General features: G+C 45.1%; 1 protein-coding gene across 10 annotated transcripts in view; it reads right to left on the bottom strand.

Moving 5' to 3' along the window:
- Positions 1-21589, bottom strand: part of DAB1 (DAB adaptor protein 1) — an 895228-nt gene that overhangs the window by 124790 nt on the left and 748849 nt on the right. The gene's annotated exons all lie outside the window — the stretch shown is intronic.

The raw sequence follows: 21589 nt of genomic DNA on the forward strand, positions 1-21589 counted from the left end.
GAGGCTCAGTCAGGTGGAACGCTTCTGCACAGGTAGCCAGGATGCAGCTAACATGTGAACCTGAATGCGACGATCTAGACGATGCTCTTTCCACTATATACCCTCCCACTGGAGGTCATCAAGGCCACAGTACAACACTCAGGTACCTGGTCCACCTGCTGCCACTGATGACTGCTCCCCAGTATCAGTCCTTCATAACGAGCCCCAAGCATCAGAAAAGCGGAGCCGTGTGTCAGAGGCACAGTGATCAGAGGCACGGAGCCCTAGGAGCCAGCCACTTACCCCTGAAACAGTGTGAATACCCTATCGTGGGGTTATTAAAGCCAGAGACAGCCCCGAGGTGGGGAGAGAGTCTAATTGCCAGGCAGAGAGCAGATGAGAGAGGAGACCACATCCCGCGGCTCGCACTAGAGCGCGTTCTCAAATTAAAGCAGCTAACGCAAGAGCGGTCTTCCTTTCCACGTCGCATAAAGGCCATTTCATTTCTTTGTTACTTGGCACAGGGCCCAAGAAACATTTCACTGTTTAGATGCTATTTAGATATAAAGGTCTGATTCTTATTAACAAAGTTACCAACAATTGGAGAGCATATTTTTTCACCAGGAAGGAAGAATTGCAGTAGTCCTACCCAGAAAGGGGTGGTGGCAGTTGGTGGAGCATGGGCTTTTGAACCTAAACTGAAAGACTGGAATTGAATGGAATTTCCAAATCAAATCTCTAATTTGTCTTTTCAGAAACTGAGACCTAAAAATGAGTAGGGTATGGTCACAGCCCTTAAGAAGTTCCCAGGGCTGGAATCATGCTTGGATCCTTTTGCAAGCATCCTCTCACCTGGTAGCAATGTCTGCATCAGAAGTGTGATCATTGATTCCTGCTGTCAGCAGGATGGACTTCAACAAAAACAAAGGAGACTTTCTTGGTCTACCTTAGAACTTCTTGGTGTCTCATGGTATTTTCACACTTGCTCGCGTCACCTTTCCACACCCTCAAATACCTGCTCTTAGCATCTCAACTCCATACTCGGGGCCCTTGTTCGAGATTTTCCTGCCCTCCCCTAAGAGTTACCCCCATCCTCATTGGACTGGCAGGAATTCAAACACATTCTCAGAAGGCTTAGTAGGTGCTGAGCAATATAGGAGAGCGAGACTGTGACATGCCATTTGTCCCCAGCAGGCTCACCATCTAGTAAAAGAACTAAAGATTTAAACCAATGATAATTTTCTAATAAAAATGTGTTGATTGAATGGACGAGAGTGAGACAAGAGGAAATATTTAAGTTTTAATTTTCTGAGCTTCTATTATGTGTCTCTGTGTTTTTTTTGAACGCTAGTCACTTTAGTTATGTGCCTCACTTTACTTTATCTCAGATTCTCAGAATGACCCTGCAGGAGGGGGTACAGGAGAAGACCTGTTAAGCTAGGGGGTGGTTTGGATGGACCCTTCACATTATCTGATGCTGGCTTCGCTCTGAACTCTAACGCCGGGTAGGCTACTTGTTTTCTGCCTCATTCCTTATGTGTTAGATGCTTAACAAGAATCCCACACCTTTGTTCCCAAACCTGTTTATGAGAGTTGTATTTGTTATTGTATGTACACAATTATTATTACATGTACCAGTGGAACATGAGTACAAAAAGAAAGGGGGTTATTTCTATGAAAATAAAGTTTAATACTTGGAAATAATTTTAGAAAGGGCAAGTTGTTAAAAGAAAGTGCTACCAAATATTTTTAAGTGAAAAAACACATGGATTCGGAAGGATTCTAACATTCTGGTTACTTTGCAAGTGCTTTCAAATCCTCGTGCCACTTAAAAGAAACCCAAACTGGAAATCATAGATGTGTTTTATGGGTGTGGATTTCATTAGAAGAGCACACAGCGTTCCAATTAGCAAAACTAGTCCAAGGCCAAGAAGTCCTTATACTGACATCAAAAGACTCACAAATTGATGCACATTTATTATATATTTTCAGTTGAAATAAAATTTAAATGAAGGCATGAATCATTTTTTATGATTCCAGACTTTAATTCTTTTTTTTTTTTGACTACCTGACCAACTACAGGTTCCAATCTCCTGTGCTAAGTGCTATTATCGGAAGATTTCTCTGTTGGGTTAACATCCTAATAGCTAAGAAACTCTGGGAGATTCTCCCTGAAAGTAGGTCAGTTCCTTGCTATATGATTCGGATCATGTCAAGGCATTTATTCACGAATTTTCTAATTCAACTCACTTCAAACAGAGTCATATTTATATTATCACAGAAAATTACATCCACTACAGCCTTTGCTTTTAGCTCTTTGGTGAACAGTAGGAAAAAAGTAATGGTTTATATAGCATATCTGCTCTGAAATAATAGGGCTCCAAAATAGCATAAGAATGGCCCAACCTGGAGAATTTCTCAGAAAGACCCCAGCCTTCCTATACGAATTCCAGGGGTACAGGCACTTGCTCTCCGGTAACAGGATTCTCTTAAATACTATTGGTCACTGCAGAGAGTATCAAGCTCTGGACACTCAGTTCAAAACCCATAGGAAAGACACCCCCAGAAAAGCTGCTTCTCAGGAAAGCCGGCCTCCAGGCTGGTGTTCAGAATAGGCTGGATTTTCCATCTGGAAATTTCCTCCCTGATTGGAAGCATTATAGCATAGCAGTGAAGAGCAATGTAGATGGGTCTGAATTCAAATGCAGACGCTGTCCCATTCTAGCTGGGTGATTTTTTGGGGCAAGTTACTTAACCATTCTAATGCCATGTTTCCCCATTTATAATGTGGTTTTGGTAGTGCTTATTTTATGGGGTTGTTGTGAGGGCCAAACAAGAAGATGTGTGTGAGGGAGGGAATATTTTTGGCTCCCCACGGAGGTCTGACATGATAGTTTCAGCATTAACCAGTGTTCCTTCTATATTAGACAAAAACCCCTATGCCATCATCTGAATCTTGTTTGAGAATATTGCACCCTTTCCTTAGCAGGTGATGTGTAAAAATCGATATTACTATGACTATTTTTTCTGCTTTACTAACATGGGGAGGGAATGAGTGTCAAGAGGTCTAGTAAAATCCAGATCCTTCAAGTTATGAGCAAATGTTTGCAAGATCTCACCGAGACAAGATAGGAGACCTCCAAGGGCAAACAAGTATGAGGGACAAAGTCACGGGGGCTGGACGGGGGAAGGGGGTTTATCTTTCTAATGTGGACTTTAGCACTGGGCAGTAGACATCCAGGCCCCAAAGCAATATTAACTGTTCCCAAGGCTCTGCAAACCAAATAGGCTCTGCCTCCTCTCACATCAGTCAAGAACTCGAAAGCACAGTTATGGAAAAGTACATGGGTAAAAAGCTATGGAAACTGCTCAGTCCAGTATCTGCTCCAGATCAGTTCCATAAGAGGTGCACAGAGGGGTTATCATCATCATTACTTTTATTTTGTTTCAGTTTTGTTTTTCTCCATTGTTTATTTTCCCATCCTAACCAAATGACACACCATTCCAAGACTCCCCGCCAAAAGCTGTTTACCTCCAAAAAATAAAATACAAGATAGCCCAGATGTTCAGGTGCCACAGATTATATACCCCCTAAAATCACGGTATAGCTACAAATGAAACATTAGGTATTCGCCATGCCTTCACTATTCAGTTACAGACTCCGTCCCTTTCATGTTTCCTCCAGGTTTCATATGTTTTATGGCATATTTTTCTAAAAACTAATAATATGGCTTCCTCATTTGTATATGGGGCTCTATTTGCCTTAGAAGAATATTATAGGAATAAATATAATTAAGAAAATCAAAAGTCTGAAAGTAGCAAGTGTTGATAGGACAGGGACCAACATGATGGCACTGTGCTAGGATTGGAAATCGCTCTGGGGAAATTTAGTGATATATACTAAAGTTGAAAATATGCACACCCTATTCAGAGCTGAACATATGTAGACCCATACCCATCCTGCCCAAACGCAAGCTTATGTGCACCAGAATACATGTAAAAATGGTCATGCTAGCCCTGCTCCGAGTGCTCCAGACCCAGACGTTACAGAATGCATTTGAAAAAAGGTATAAGTTGTACAAAAAGAGATAAGCAGAACAAAATACACACTGTGGGCTTGCATTTACATGAAATTCAAAATCTGGCCAAATTAAACATTATTGATGGATTTCACCATGAAGAATAGCAAGGGTGTATCATAAAATGCGGGAGTTCCTGTTAGAGGGGAGGGAGTCGTTATGGTTGGGAAGGGATGTGGGGAAATTCTGGGGGGCTAATTATGTTAGAATGTTTTGATTTGGGTATGTGTCTTATGGGTATTTATTTTACATTCATTCATTAGACTGTCCATTTATGTTTTATTTAATTTACAATACTTTCTGTATCTTTATCACACTAAACACTGAAAGAAAAAAAAAAAAGAATTATGATCACATTTATAATGAGCCTAAAATAATCTGCGATACCTATTAGGTGTAAAAACGAAGAGAGAACAGCTCCCACCCTCTGCCTCCTAGAGATGAAAGGATAGGTGAGAACAGGGCACAGAATATAACACATTCTAAAGGTTTTCTTTAACTGAAAACAATGAACTTACTTGGGTTACTGTTAATAAAGGAGAAACAATTCTTTTCAAATTTGTGGAGGAGAGTGTCATCCGATTTCAGCCTCATTTAGAAATGCTGAAATTCCACTTCAGACTGCACACAGCAGAGGGGCACCCGGGGTTTGGGCGGATTAGAAGAGGCGCAGGCGCCCTGTTTAATGATGTGGGGCTGCTCTGCCAGGCGGTGGCTCGCAAAGAGGCCCTGCTGCTTTTATTTAAAGGAGACCCTAGCGCAGCCGAGGTGGATGGCGGATCAAGGCCTACAGCAGCAATCTGCTAAACATCCCCGTGACTGGAAGCCCCAAAGGGCGACATGGGGCCCTTTGTCCCCGCAGCCATTAATGACTTCCAGAGGAGCAGGGCTGGGGAGGGACAACAATAGGTGAGGAGTCAATTTCATTTTCCTTCCCCGCCCGCCTTCGCCTTCTTAACTCGACCCTATGAGAATTTATGTCAGATGCAAATTGTGTATTTGTCCCGGATTCAAATAGCAGATCCAGGCTCCCTTTCAGATTCATTCCTGGGCCTTTAGCTGCATTTAATGAAAAGTGGCTGTGTTCACTACGAAGCAATTTCCCCCTTGAGTTTTATTACTGAAATCGTCAAAATAAATCACCTTGAATCCTCAGTCCTACCTGTGTTAAAAGCCATGGGGGAAAACGGTGAAATCGTCTTTCAAAAGACACATACTTGAAACATGTTTTTGTGCAGGTGAGACAATGATTAGCTATTAAACTGAAATGGGGTTTTTTTTCTGGCTTTTTTTCTGTGTGGGTGCTGGGGGGGGGGGGGCAGGCAGATCGAAGTTTGGTTTCCTGTAACTGTAGAGTAATTCACAGTGGCTTGTTTTTACAGGTAGTAAGGGAAAGTACTACTTAAACAAGGCAAGAACCGGGGCAGATGGTGAACACTGACCCTTAGGATATTAATCTGTCAAGCAGGGGAATGCAGCGGCATGCCAATTTTCACAGACAGGTTCTGGAGTTCGTCTTTCCTTCTTTTCTGTTTGTTTTGTCCTACGCGGGGGCGGGGGCGGGGGCGGGGGTGGGAAGGAAAGAAAAAGAAAACTGAAACCCTGCAAGCGCCCCTCCACTGACACAAGCTACTCACACCTTGGCTGAAGCGTTAATCCTACCGAGCTGGAGAGCCCTACTCGGCCTTCCACAGGCTCCAGGAACAACTTGGTTTGCAAACTTGATTTGTAAATGAAACATCCAGCCTTAGGTGACAGAGCTCAGCAAAGGGGACGGGACGGGGGGGGGGGGGGGGGGGGGGGGGGGGCGGGGGGGGACGGGACGGGGGGGGGGGGGACGGGACGGGGGGACGGGGGGGGGGCAGTGCCCTTGTCCTCTTGTCCTCCAGCCCCTAAATTCGACCTTCCTCCATCCCCACCAAAGACCTTCTCACTCCATTTTCTCAACTATGCAAACCTTATTTTGGCTAATAATTTTCACATCACTCCCTCATTGCCAGCCACCTACACCAAAGCTGATAGGTCCCGAGGGGTACATGCCCCGAAGGTTAAAACAGCTGCACTGCCAATGTCAATGTTTTTAATGTTTTAATGTGTCAGCCATCAGGGACTTTTTGTTCTTCAGCAGCGAGCAATGACCTAAACCAACGGGCAGAACTCTGAGACATCCGAAGGTTTGTGGACAGGTGGGCAAAGCTTTTCTGACGCAAATTTGTGGAGGTCCCGCCCCAAATTATGTCATATAGAACAAGGTATTTTACACTAACTCTGGTCCTGGGTAACAATGACAAATTATGTCAACAAGCTCCCTACATATACTTCTGAGGCAGGGTAGTCAGAGCTGGGAAAGTTCCCTGGTGAGTGGAATGGGAAACAGCCAGGCAGCTGAACAAACTGGCCTTGCCTTCTCTCTCCCCATCCCACTGTTCTGCAGAAGAATGATCCTTTCTTTTATTCCTTCATTTCCAATGTCATAGCACTTAGTATATTCTTTTCCTGTGGTAGTAATGCCCAGACCTGGCTACCCATATGAATCACTTGGAGGTATTTTTTTAAAGCATATGATTTTCTGGGTGCGCGCAGGGACTCAGACTCAGCAAGCCTAAGACAATGTACAGCAATGGTCTTAATTAAAAAGCTTTGTGGGTAATCCTGTGATATAGACTAGTTTGGGAACCACCACTTATCCCATGTAACCTCATACTGTAATCGTCAGGTTCGATAACGGGGAGGCATTATAGCACTGCGGTTCTGAGCAAGATTCTGGAGCCGACTGCCTGGGTTCAAATCCTACCTCTGATGCTTATGAGCTGTGTGATCTCGGGCAAAGTACGTAATCTCTTTGTGTGTTTTCCCAACTATAAAATGGGGACATCAGCATCTAATGCAGCAGATTGTGTGTGGGCATTTTATCTTTGTTTTCTACTCAAATGTCAAATATCCAGTCCTATCTCAGCGACAGGTGTCTTTCCAGAGCAGGTACCCCAATGTCTTGCAGGCAGCAGACACTATAAAAGAGGCAGTAGGGGAATGACATTCAGAAATTAAAGAGGAGAAGGAACACAGTGGTGTCAACTAAAGGGCCTAGAATCCATGCCTCGGTTGCGTCTCTTCAAAAGCAAGGCTCACTGAGGAAAGTGAAGCTCCTAACTTTGTGGCTTCCCAAGAGCTGCCTTCGAACACTGAAGTCTGAGTGTCCAAGGATCAGATCCTAGCTGCCTTTCTGCTGCACGCAGATCTGACAATCAATGAGCTTCAGAGACACAGCTGATCAATGCACTTCACAACACTCTCATCGAACACTTATCTTGAAAATGCCCATGACAATCTACTCCACAACCTAATTGAGAGAATAGATTAAATGTTTCCTTATCTCTTTACCTAAAAATTGCAAACAGGGAATGGAAATACTGTATAAGGAATGCAATACGCAGTCTCCCACATCAACTAGTTCAGGGAAATTCTGTGGGCTGTGTTAAAATGATTTCCTCTCATGGTTAGCTTTGTTAATTGAATATGTGCATTGCTACCTGAATTAGGTACAAAGACATGTGAGAGCAATAGTGAGGAAGTCTAGCATGGGCTTTGCATTCAGGCGAACTTGGGTCTGAATCCCAGCTAAGCTACTTCCTAGGGCTGGAGTATAACTTCAGCTATCAAATGGAGAGAGTAATAACTGCCTTACTGGGGTTATTGTAAAAAATTAAAGGTTATAAGAAACCTGAAACACCAATCTGAAAGAACATGCACACCCCTATGTTCATAGCAGCACAGTTTACAACAGCCAAGATCTGGAAACGGCCCAAGTGTCCGTCAGTAGATGAGTGGATAAAAAAAAGCTGTTAAACTGCTGTAAAGACCTACAGCCATGGAGAGGTGGGAACAGGTGGAGAAGTATGTAGGAGATGGACCAGAAAACCAATACTGGGTGTAATGAGAAAGGGAAGAATCAATTATTCCCAGGATTATGGACTCAACAATTGTGTGCATACAGGGTTGCTGTCACCTGGGATATGACAGAGAAGGGAGGAGGCGATTAGAAATGGGGTGACAGAGTTAATGAGTTCCAACCCCAGGAGACTGCCATCCTGATCCCCTCAAGCCCACCAAGCTCTTGCTCACCCCCAGGTCTTTGCTCACACTATTCCCCTGCCCCAAACACTCTTACCCTTCTCTGTGCCAGGCTAACTCCAAATAAACCGTCGGCGCTCAGCTGAGATGGCATTTTCCCAGGAAGTCTTCTGAGATTCAATGTCACCACCACCCACCCCCAGATGAGTCAGGACCTTCCTTTGTGGTCCCACAGCATTCCCTCTCCTGGCACTTACCATGTGCTCTATAATTTCATTTTAGGGCTGTAGCACAGGCTACCAAAGGAGGATCCGGGCAGAAGAAAGCCTGGAGGCCAGTTATCAACTAATAGGCAATGGCGGCAAAGGCCAGACGAGGACAGGGTGTGGAGAAGGTTAGGGTTAACGTGGCCTGGCTTGGCCACCTGGGCACGGAGAAAGGAACATTTGGTAGACAGATTCTCAGGAAACAGTCAAGGGTTATGTAAGAAGACAGAAAGCAAAGGTGAGAGAAAGGCATCCTCGGGGAGCCGAGACGGGAACAAACCTTTATGAACCACCTCCCACCTAAAGGGCCCTTTACAACATGCTCTAATTTAAATCAGCACAACAGCCTGAGAATTAAAAATCGCCACCCCCTTCTCAGCAATGAGTCATCTCACACTCACAAAGATCACCGCAGAAACGAGGTCGTAGTTGGCGCTGAACTTAAGATGCTGTCTCCCATGTAAGCAATTCCAGATTCACAATAAAATAAGCTTTCTGATTTTCTTCCAGAGGGTGAGGCAGATTTCCCAGGGGCTCCCGGCTAGGAAGTACCAGGACGCAAACCTGTATTTCAAGGACTTCAAGTTGAAGTCTTTCCCCTGTGCTGTAAATGCCTTAAGAGCCTCCCTGAGTATGAGATTCCAGAAGAAAACTGGGGGACTTTATCCTCAGAGACCCTAGTGAGGAGCTGAGACAGCTCACAGCCCTTGAACAGGGTAACTATTGTCCTCCTGAGAGCACAAAACAGTGATCCTCAGTCTTGGCTGCATGTCAGCATCACCTGGGCCACCTAAACCAGGAAAATCTGAGTTTCTGGAAGTAGGGCCCAGGTGATGGTATTTTAAGGGTTCTATGTAAGTTTATGGTGCAACCAAGGGGTCAGAATCACTAGCCTACACCAAACTGCCTCACTGGGCGATCAAACTGGAATATAAATTCTCTCCAATACATATATACAATGCTTCCACAAAACCAGTCCTAACTCTCAAGTCCAGGATTGATACAGGAGAAGCAAGTTCATGAAAACCCACACACAGTGTCCAGCTGGCCACCTCTCTGCCCCAGTCCATCAGCGTGAATTGTGCTTATTTATTCTCACTCCCCTGGCTGATGAGGATTATAGGGATACAACACAGTACCCTGTGAAACATTATTTATTAGTGGGCCCAAAGCTTTTCATGTGAATCCGGTTCTACGCATTCCATTTTCCACTGAAACAATGGAATGTTACATAGCTAATAATAAGGCACCGGCCTTGATTAAATACCCAATCCATAATTCAATAACGAGGTTGTGCTGACATAATCAGCAAAGAGGGGCCCTTATGAATATCCAAATAAGCCCAAACCTGAAACGCACGAGTCAGCACTCACCCCACGGAGGCACATTATTTGTAATGTATGCGAAACGTTTTTCTTCCATTACCCAACTTCAAGAACTTTTTAATTAGCAAAGTTTTGATAGTGGAGTACAGACATACTGGGTTCCTGGTGAAGGCCTGCCAGGAGTCTTAGGGTGTTTTGCTGGGAAATGGCTCTGTGTGTGACATACGGAATAATATGTGCTCTTCAGTTGAGTAACAGACTGTCGATTGAAGAGGTCTTGAAAGTTCCTAGAAGCGTAGCTCAAGGTTGCTTGATTTCCACTTTGTACCAGAGTCTGATGGCTATTGTCAGCCGTCTCCCCAAAAGGGGTGATCAAAAAAAATCCCAGGATGTAAATTTACCACTTTAGAGGATACAACTTCATAATGCACATACCATTTTAAAACATGCACACACTGTAAATGTAGCACAAAAACTCAATCCAGGCCTGTTGGACGCCGCTTGCCCACCTCACTCCACTGCCCTATCCAAGGCCCTCCTTGCCTCTAGTCTGCCTCTTCTACCTTTTCTACTGTAAGAACTTTGAGGTTGATGTCACAGGAGCATCACTCTCCAAGTGGCTTGACCGCATGACATAATAGTTGACATTTGAGAAATCCTATAAATGCAGTCTTTTATCAACATTTATTAGAGAAAAAGCCAGAGCGTGGTTTCTTTTCAACCAAAGTGCTGAAATCTTGGTCTCGCAGATCCCTCTTTACTCCAGGGAATGCAGCAACCTCGTTATCCACTCAAATTAGTCTGACCTTCCAAGGTCAAGTCCTGTTAGCCCTTTCTAATCCAAAAATAATTAGTGGATAACAGACCCTGGGTCGTTGAGATGGTTATTTGTAAGCAATCTCTTGTCTGGAGCACATGGTTTTGCAGGAATCACTAACCCTAATAAATTCTCCCAAGCACTTGCCACCTGCTTTCCTGAGTCCCCTGTCATCTGTGACAGTAAAAGGGCAGGCAGGTCACAATGTTGATCCTGGAGATACAAAGTTGCCACCACATTGTCACCGATGAGGAGAATTAGGCCCATCCACCCACCATCTGGAGAAGAGGCTGGATGGTCGGGCACAGGTATTCCAGGGAGGCAAAAAGGAGATCAATTAAAAAGACAAAGAGGTTTGTCCAAAACTGGGTTCTTTGGTCAGCTCTGGGAAGTATTTCAACATTTGTCGGCAGGGAATAGCAAAGGGATAAAAATAAACTAAACTAAACCACCATGAGGATCCTGCATAGCCGGAGGGACGCTGCAGGATACCCAGCAGTAGATAGCAGCTGATGCTAGGACTGAGCAGGGGGAGGTCTAGGAGCCTGAGGCAAGAGCAGACCCCAAAAGAGTAGTGGTTCTCAAACTTGAGTGCACATTAAAGCCCCCTGGAGGGCTTGTTAAGGACCAGATCCCTGGCGCCATCCCCAGAGTTCCTGTTCAATAGGTCTGGGATGGGTCCCTGAGATGGGAGTTTCTAACAGTGTCCTGGAAGGACTGATCTCTGGTCCGGGGGCCATGCTTTGAGAACCACTGCTTCAGAGAAGAGAGGGAAAGGCAATTAGGGACCAAGTTGCCTTTAGCTGTAACCAATACACCAGTATGTGTGGAATTCCTCCCAGCCCATCAGGATGGTCACAGTCTTCCTAATGAGCATGAAAGCCGGCTTTGTAAACCACATTTTATACATGAGCACACTGAGGCACAGAAAGGTGAAGTGACCTGCTCAAGGTCACACGGCTAGAAAGAAAACAGCCAGGATCAGTAGCCAAGTCTTTAAGACCTTAAAACTTCTCTACTTGTTGTTCTTAAGACAAAGCTCCAGCTCCGGGTGAACCTCAGAAAGACCCATTAGCTCCTGAGACTACTCTGTCTTCTGTGAAGTGCCTACTCAGAACTTTCCTCCAGCAGGCGACAACTCAACCTGTCTCCACAAGGCTTTACTGCCCAAATCCAATAGATCTAAGATGAAATGCTCAGCAGAATGCAGACCCACCACTCAGAGATCACCCCAAAGGGAAAGCAGGGGAAGCAAAACCACATGGAATTCTAAGTTTGACTCTCCATTAGGGGGCTCCAAGGGTGCTGTGCTGCTTTGCCCATGGGGGGCCTCTGATGACTTGATCGTCTAAATGCAGATTTGGGGGATCCTTCAGAATTACAAGTTGTTTTGGTATAAAGGACTATACCAAAGGTCATAGTCTCCCAGAGGTCAAGGGGCAGGTCCCTTAACTTCCTTGAGTTTTAGCTCCTTCACCTGGAAGATGGAACAATTCATGTCAGCTGTACCACCTCACAGGTGCATACATATGTCAAAATGGATCAAATCGTACACTTTAAATATGTGCAATTTGTTGTATATCAATTAAACCTCCATAAAGCTGTTTTTAAAGAAGCATTTGTGGCCCTGGCCAGTGTGGCTCAGTTGGTTGGGCCTCATCCCGTGCACCAAAAAGTTGCTGGTTCAATTGCCAGTCAGGGCACATGCCCTGGTTGTGGGCTCGACCCCTGGCAGGCTGTGTGTGCAGGAGGCAGCCAATGATGTTTCGCTCTCACATTGACTGGTGTTCCTCTCTCTTTCCCTCTCCCTTCCTCTCTCTCGAGAAATCAATAAAAATATATTTTTTAAAAAGCCTTTCTGGCCCGTGAGTCTGTTCTCCCTATTTAAGGAGGGGCTGGTTTCGCCTGTGTGTGTTCGCTGCAGGCCTCCTCACCGGGGCACCACCCAGAGCTGCAGTGCAGGTTGCTCAGCTCCTGTCTCAGCAAATCTCTTTTCTCTCTTAGTTTGTCGTGCGGTAGAAGGTGACCAGGCAGTGACAGGGGAGGCGGGTGGGTGCTTGGCAAGCCAGGGAGCTTAGCAAACATTATTTGACCACTTGATGAAGTCTTGGACAACATAATAAGGAGAAGTTTTTGTTAATGAAAAGGCTTTAATAATTCTCGGGTTAGCCCAACACTCATCTAGACAATTGTGTTTAATTAAGGTAATTTCTGTTACTTGAATCACTGGGCATTTCTCAATGGGCCGGGTCAACCAAGCTAAGTGGCAATGGAAACTCCAGATTATTATCACCACAAAAATGGCCATCATTCAGATAAATCAGAAGTTGAAAATACTTCTGACTCGAAGGCACGTTACAGTAAGTGAGGACTCAATGATGTCTGATAGAATCCTTTTTGCTTGGGCGAAACCTGGCCTTTCTGTAGTCGGAAAATTCACTTTTATTTGTCACTTGAAAGCAGGAAGCAAACACACATGATGATAACTGATATTAGTAATAAGAGAAGCTGATATTTACTGAGGACTTGCCATATTTCAGGCACTTCTGAAGCATTTTATGGGTACAGGCTTATTTGATCCACACAACAAATCTGTTACAGACTGAAACCAGTATACCCATTTTAGAGATGAGCACATAGAGGCACAAAAAGTTCAGGAACTTGATTGAAGCCACACAGCAAGAAGCAGCATTTTAACTGTTAACAAGAACCGCTACTGTTTCTTTAGCACTTACTGTGCCTTAGAACTTTGCCAAGCACTTTATACATTTTATTTTTAAAAACTGATGTTAAAATCACAACATGAACCAGGTCCAATTATTCCCATCTTACAAATGTGGAAACTGAAGCTCTGAAATAGTAAGGAATTCGTTCAAGTTCTCATGCTGTTAATTAGTAGTAGAGCCAAATTTTAGAACCAGATTTGCCTAATTCCAAATCCACTAACTACTCATTAGAACACATGGTTTTATTCAAGTCCCCTTGGAATATATTCCTCTTCTTAAGTCAGGAAGTTCCAGGGCTCAAACAGGAGAGACAGGCACACAGACACCCAAAGGCACGAAACACCCGTTTAACAGAGGACAAAACACCTGTTTAACGTCACTAGTATAATTTAGAGTCGGTTATTTTTAAAACCCAGGAAATGTAATCTTACTCATAGGAAATGCTTTGGAAAGCAATAAAGTGAATTAAATTAAACTATGGTTTGAAGGTGATGATTTAGCAAGCTGCAGCGGTGTTAGTAAAAATGAAATAGAAGATCTCTTTGCATATTATCTCCCCAAAGAGTATCGCATAAGAAACATTCTTTGCACATAAAGTAATGAGAATATAGTACATACAATAAACATAAACTACAATAAATGAAAACTCGCTTTTCCCATAAACTCTTGTCTGCCAAACCAATACCAATCACATGGAAGGTTATTAAAATATGAGCTGGAAAAAATGAGAAGGGATGTAAGCAACTTCCAGCAGGCTTGGGCGCATGTACATGTCCCCCCTCCCTTGTGTCTGCTCTACCACATGCTACACATCTCCCAAACACCCGCCAAGTTATAGAGAAAGGGGCGTCCAGCTGAAGGACTGGCGTTGCCCCCAAGGAATTCCCAGTCTGGCAGGGAAGGCAAACATGGTCCTAAGGCAAAGCGATTAAATAGAGTGTAATAAAGCCTCTCAAAAGCTTCCTACTGTATTCAGAATAAAATCCCAAAGACCCCCAAGACTGTAAGTGCAGAGATTCATCTCCCACTACTTTCACCACATACCAGGAACAGCAGCTTCTTTCAGTCTCCTAAGCCCCCTACCTCTTTACCTTTGCACGCTCTGTTCTTCACTTGCAATGCAGCCCCTCCACCTATATTCTGGCTGTGCCATGCCCATGCCCATGTGCGCGCGCACACACACACACACACACACACACACACACACACGCGTGCATTGACTTTTCCTGGGAGAAGGAAGGAAGGAAGGGTTCCCGAGGAAGGGCCATATCAGCTGGAGTCTGAAGGAGGCGGCGAGGTATTTCAGTGCAGAGAAGGGGAGGCAGAGGTGAGGCAGAAGCTCCGGCGGGTGGAGGTGCTCACCTAGGAGAAAGCAGGGCGTGAGGACGGCGGCAGGTGGGGTGCCGGAGTGTGTGCGCGGCGGGATAAGACAGGCGCATCCGTTAAGGCCCAGGTCCCCAGGGTCAGCTGTCAAGGTCAGTCCCCTGCAGTGGGCTGCGTGCCCCACAGGAGCCCGCAGAAGGGGAATTAGGTCATTGGTCTTACGAACATTTGTTTTGAAAACAAAAGCCTCTGGCAGCTGTGGGGAGACTAGGGCTGTCCAGACGAGGGCAGTGAGGCTGGGGGAAGGGAAAGGCTTTTTCAGGTTACACTTAGCGAGGACTGGCTCCTGGACCAGAAACCACCAGAGAACTGAGTCCTCCCAACCCCGTCGGAGCCTCTGGCGAGCTGCCTGGTTACCGTCGAGAAGCCCCTTCTGAAATGGACTCAGAGGGATGGGGCTCCTGCACTTTTATTAACTTCTCTGGGCAAAGAAAGAATTCTAACTACCAGTATCTTTTAAAAGGATACCTTTTTAAATGGATACCTTTTAAAAGATCCATATTTATAAGGTACCTCAGCAAGGAAGAGAGCAGCAGACAGTGCCGTGTGCAGCCAGCACAGGCCATCAGGGGCTGCTCCAGAGAGGTGTGCCAACACCTGGAGGGAGGGGTCGCTTTGTCACCTTCACTTAGGGGCTTGGAGGGAAGTGACAGCCAGCTTGCCTCCTGGTGGCCCAGCGGCCACCATTATGGGAAAGCGTCTCGCTGCGGGAAATGTAACTGCAGCCATGACAGCTGTGAGTAAGCAGAAGGGGCGTGGGCTGTGCATGGATCATTTACTCCATGTCTCCTTTTCTTCCACGTCTCCTTGGTACAAGAACAGCTCTGACTGTACTGAAATCACGGGTTATTGACAGGGCAACTGTGGATGTTTGGGGAATAGAATTGTTGCTACTACAGATTCAGTAATGTAATAAAAGGGGGGGGTGGTGATGGGATTTGGAGTCAGATGTATGAGGCCTAATTGCAGTCCTATGACCAGCTCTGTGACCCTGGGTCAAAGGGTCCCATGTCTCCAAGCCCATGTTTCCTTGCCTGTCAGATGAGGAGATGACCAGTCCCTCACAGCATGATTTTAAGGAATAAATGACATAAATGCACATGAAAAGGGCCTAGAGCCCAGTACTAAGCGATAGAGTACTAATAAGTGGCAGCATACTGAGGAATCCAAATTAGGCCAAGACACCAGCTACAGTCCACTCAAGACTTCTTGGGTAGAGTCCAGGTCTGCGAGGGGGGTCTGGTCAGGCTGAGCATTAGGGCTCAATGGGAGGAAAAGGCACAGGGGACTTGGGAAAGCCCACTCATCTAGACTCCCCAAGGGAAGGAAAAGAGAGATGAGGCAAACCCAATTACGATCTCCTTCTAGTAGATTAATTTTTTATTTATTTAAACAATTATGTATAATGTACTTAGTATTATGCTGAAATCAACTTTGATGTCACAGAATAATCCAGACCAAAACTGCTCTCAGAAAGCTCACAGCAGATATTACCCCAAGGTAAGCACCACGTGGTATGCGGGCAAAGAAGAAAGGGTATCTGCTTGAGAAGCTTGGGGAAGGGAACTCAAGGATGGCTTCCTAGAGGAGGAGACACCAGAGCTTGGTGAGGAGTGTGAGTGTGTCTATGGTCTTTGCTGAATGATGGACGTTATCCATCAACTTCCAAATCCTTCCCGGGAGCCAGTCCATTGAGACCCAGCGCACACAATGAGAGTTTTCTGAATTCTATCAGCAGGATTAGCCCAGATCAGAAGCCTGTCAGTGCTTCCACTGCATGTTGTTCATCACCTTTCACATCCCATGTGACCTGGCTCCTGCCTACATCTCCAGAATCACCCTCTACCCTTCTTCAAAACTATAGCCTTCTCTCAGGGCCTCAGGGGCTCACAGCTCTGTCTTCTGTGAAGTCGTCCCACAGACTCTTTCCCAGAACACTCTCCATCCCCTACTTGTGCCCACTCTTAATCGATTGATTCCTAGTCACTCTCCAGGTCTCACCTTAAATGTTACTTCCCTGAGAATGTCCACTTTCCTGGTCTTTTCTACATCAGGGCCTCTCATACATGTCTGATAGTGATATGTTTCAAAATTCATGCCAAAACACGCCCCAGGACGGTTGTGGGAACTGGGAATTCAGCATGAACACAACAGACAAAACTCCCTGCCCTCACGGAAACTTCCTTTCCAGGGGAATGTGGCACATTCCCCCAGAACTCTTACCACAAGAGTAATTACTGCAATTATTATGCAATTGCAATAACATATTTTAATAATAATAGAGCATTTCTGTAATTAGTTATCTGAATGATCATTAGCTGGCTGTCTCTTACACTCAGTTGGAAGATCTACGAGAACAGAGCAGGGCCTGTGTTCACCACTAAATCTGCAGAGCACAGCACGGAGCCTGGAACCTGGCAGGTGCCCAGGGAGTGAGTTCTCTGGAAGTTCAGATGAAAGGGGAACGCAGGCATGCACGAATGAATGAATGAATGCAGTTGAAATTCCCAAAGTGTCTTACACAGACTGATTCTAAAAATGGGTTAAGGAAAAGGAAGGTGTTTAAGCAAGCTGCCATTGTCACAAATTCAACTACCCGGCCATCTTTAAGGATTCCCTTCCATCTCTGCTGTGCGGTACTCATATTTCTGCCAAGCAGAGGTACTGCAGAACAAGCTGCAAGGTAGTAATTATCTCCCCCGATATGCCTATAAATAGTTTTGGGCAGCCCTCCACCCCATCCCTGTATCATTGCTGGGTTTCTGGGCTGAATTTAAGAGGCATATTTTTTTTTTAAAGCCTTGGCAATTTGGAGGTTGTCATTGGCTTATAGCAGCTGTGCTTGCAGGTGCGAAAAAATACATTTTTGCATACACACAAAAATACAAGGAGGTCAGGCCCAATCCTTTGAAAATATGGCCTTACATATTTTTATTTTATTTTCCTGAATTTTTGATGAGGACAGATTTTTTGTTGGTGTGCTGCCCATTTTAATAGCACAGTGGAATTGGCAGTTCCACTGGGGAACCCATTGAAATGCAAAGAGAGGCCAGGTCTATAACTAGGATGTCTTTACCTGCATTCACTCTGAAAAAAGAGAAAATGAATTACCTGTTGAATCGGGATTAGAAACTGGAGGATGGGAACAGGGGTGGGATTCACTCACTGAAATACTATAACAAGGAGGGATATTATAGCTACACCCTCCATTTGGATAGCACTTTACAATTTAGAAAAGCATTTTTTAAGACACCCATCCATCTTGTCATCCTCACTGAAACCCTGTGATTTATTATCATACTAGTACCAATTATCTTTCTTCTGTACGAGTCAGATCATGCAATTCCCCTACTTTAGTAAGTTCGGAGGGAGCCTGTGCTCCCAGGATGAACGCCAAAGTCAGGGCTCACCATATCTGAGTTTAGCCCACCTTCACAGCCATACCCTCTACCATGGTTTATTTCCTGGTAATAAACATACATGCACAATCCTTCCTGACAAAGATCTTCCAGTAGGACAAGGGAAGACAGACAGCCAACTCAAGCACAAGTCCCCAAATAGGGAGTCCTGATGGAAAGGGAACTTAAGCTGACCTCTGTCAGTTGAGATCTGAGCAGGCGGATGAAATCTGGAAGAGCAGGCTGGGGTAGTGATGCAGGGATGTATCCAGGAACAAGAGTGGCTACAAGGGAACATAAGAAAGACCAGCACCCCCTGGCCGCCAACCACAGCCACAACCATAACCGCCCACAACTTTCCACATCTCCAACTTTTGGGCAATTTAACCGAAAGATCCCGTCATTCCTTCTCCACTAGGTAAACTCTTATGAATTCTTCAAGTCCCCCCTCACTCGTCATTTCCCTCTCTGCTTCTCCATTAAGCTTTACTTGTACATCTGTCTCTCTGTATGATACTGCAGGCTCCCTGAGGGCAAGGAAAGGGGAGTGTGGGACCTGACACTCAAGTGTGTGCGGGAGCTGAGCTGGGACTCACTGCCCGAGACAGGGAAGGGGACTTGGAGAGATGGGCGCCAGTTGCCCATGAGACTGTCTGCCACCATGCTGCGCACATTGCTCCTCTCAATGGAACATGTGACAGTGGTAGTGACAGCTAGAAACTAAGGTGACTTCCATCAGTTTCTAGTTAAACTGACCAAGAATAAGTTGACCGGGGCGATCCCTGTATAATCTCTACTGACAATTGAAAGAGGCCTCCCAAGTGATTCATCAATGACAAGCTCATTGTTCTGTGGCCTTTGCATTGAACTACACTGTCTCCAGTAGAACCCAAGCCCATAGCTGTGTATTTTTCATCTTCCATGTCTCTCAATACCTGTTTCCTTGAAGGACATTACACAGCCTCTTCTGGTTTTGGAAAACTGATGTCAACAAGGAGGATGTCTTCCTAGATTTGGCTCAACGTCTTCTTAGAGCAGTGCTTTTAAAAGATACTAGCAGATTTTTTTTTTTCCAAATTAAATAGTACTTGGAAACCCAAACATCTAAAAAGGTAAAACAGTTCTTTTAAAATGGGAGTGGTAAACACTGGGTGCCATTTTCTCAGGCTCCCCTTGGCCTCCCTCCTCACTCTCAAGGCACCTCCATGGAATAAGAAGTGATGACATCAGTCTAGAAAAGTGCAAAGTGTTGTTATCAGCAGGTCTAGCAGGTTAGCACTCAACCGGGATCGGAAACATTAGGGGAAAGACACAGATTTACATTCACTGGAGTTTGACTCATGGTATGGGCACTTATTTGATGACATGATATTAGGGAAGTCACTTCAGCTTTCTATAGCCTCAGTTTCCCTCTAAGTATGGTGGGGGTCATAATAAAGGCTTTGCTGGAATTGCCTTGAGGATTAGATAAAATGTACGTAAAGTATTTCATATAACAGGCAAGCAACAAACATAAGCTGGATTAGCATTTGTGATTAAGTCTGATGTGCTATTTATTATTGCCATCTACAATGACCAAGGCCGTCTTTCACTCACTGGGATCAGATATATGCCTAGAGGGCTATGAAATACGGCAATAATGCTTCAACACCCACCCCCATGAAAATACGAATGGCAACACTAATTTTAAAGAGCTTTCAATGCAAAGAAAAGAAGATGGTTGAAACAATTTCTCACGTGATCCTCTCACCTTTGGAAAATAAGGTTGCTTTGTGAGAAATTAGAGCCCACCCATTTCGGGGTGTTAATGGAATTTCAGAGGCAGGGGCTCCTTTCTGAAGGTACTGGACCCCTCATGTATTCTCTCATTATTGCTGTGGTCCTCAGCTACATGAAGCACAGGGGAAAGCCCGCCTGCGCTCAACACGGCAGGATTCGTGAGGCCATCTAATGAGAGGCTGGGCCCCCAGGAGCCCTGGAAACCAAAACCTCCCACAAAACTGGGTTTCCTGGCAGTCCCACCTCAACAGGAGTTGGCTGGCTCAGCGTAAGGTCACTTACCATTCTTTCCAACAAATATTTATTGTGCACCTTCCATGGGCTCGGCATTGGGGACAGAGCAGTGAACAAAAGAGGCATGGTCTCCACCCTCTCTGCACTTAATTACAGGGCAAGCGGGGGATGGGGTACCGAAGTTCTTCCCACCAGAGCCCCAAGAGTCAGCCTTTTGATTGAGAAACCAGCAGCATTTCATACCTGGAAACAGAACTAAGAATGACTGATCATCTCCCTACTATCTGTCAAAGGCTTCAGGATGAGTAAATATGTGATCTCATCTCATTTTCACAACCACCACAGGGGATCTCTCCCTTGTCCTACAGATGAGAAAACTTGAGTCTCAAATAATGCCAGGTCCCTTCCTCAGGGTCATGCTATTAAGTAGCCTACCTGAGACTGTCTGATCGCCAAGGCAATGCCTTTTCACTACAATGTGCATCTGCTGCACGCTGGCTTCACAAGCCTAATTTCATTAACATGTACAACATCTCCAAGTTCATTCAAACAGTGCAGACCGAATGGCTGCCGCAAAGAGAAATGAGTGCATCTGCATTTAGAAACCACATGCCTTTATTGGCTCTCCTCTCTCTCTCTCTCTCTCTCTCTCTCTCTCTCTCTCTCGCTCTCTCTTAATGCTCTCTCCAATACCAATATGCTTTATTCTTTTCAGTGAGCATTTATCCAATTTCAAGTCAATGAAAAATAATGTCCATTTTTCATCAAGTTTACATTAAGCCCTTGCAAAAGTGCTTGTGTGCTATTTAGTGCTGATGGTGCTGGAGAAGGGAACACATTTGAATGTGCCCTTAATTGAAGTCCAAAGGGGTTAGCAGGAAGCTGGTTTTGTTCTGTAATTGAGGTAACTAAGAGTTTCTTAGGCTTTTGGGGAGAAGGGTGGGGAAGGCAGGGTGAGAGGAGGCAGAGGGGAGGGAAAGGAAGGGTGCTTAGGGAAGGCAACTAGAGATTTTAAGCTTCAGGAGATGCTCTCTTTCATTACCACCCTCCTCCCCAACCTGGAGGGTGAAATGACACCTCCATCCACCAGACAACACTGACCTTGGCGGTCAAAGGATGGAGGCTCTATTTCCAGCTCCACAAATCCCTAACTCTGGCTGCCTCATTGGTAAGATGTGCAACATGGGAACAGCCTAAGATTCTACAAAATAAAAAGGGCAGAGACTTCAAATAAACCAAGGGGTTTATTTTTACCTCTCCTTTGTATTTAAGTTAAAAGTTTAGGATCAGTGTGTCCCCTCCCACAGGTCTGTCACTTCCTGTTTGTTGTCCCTCTTAGTTGACGAATTAGTACCATTGTGTGCCAGGCTGTGGCTCGTAGGTTCTTATGTTTCCTAAAAAAAACTATATTGAGCTCACAGTTTGTCTTCCTTCTAAAGCCATAGTCCTCTTGGTTCTTCTGCTGGCCTGTGTCTACTCATCAGAACCAAATCCCAAGCAAAGGCTTACCAAGAGCCAGTATATAGAAACAG

This window comes from Miniopterus schreibersii, assembly GCF_964146895.1.
Source record: "Miniopterus schreibersii genome assembly, chromosome: 8".
NCBI lineage: Eukaryota > Metazoa > Chordata > Mammalia > Chiroptera > Miniopteridae > Miniopterus > Miniopterus schreibersii.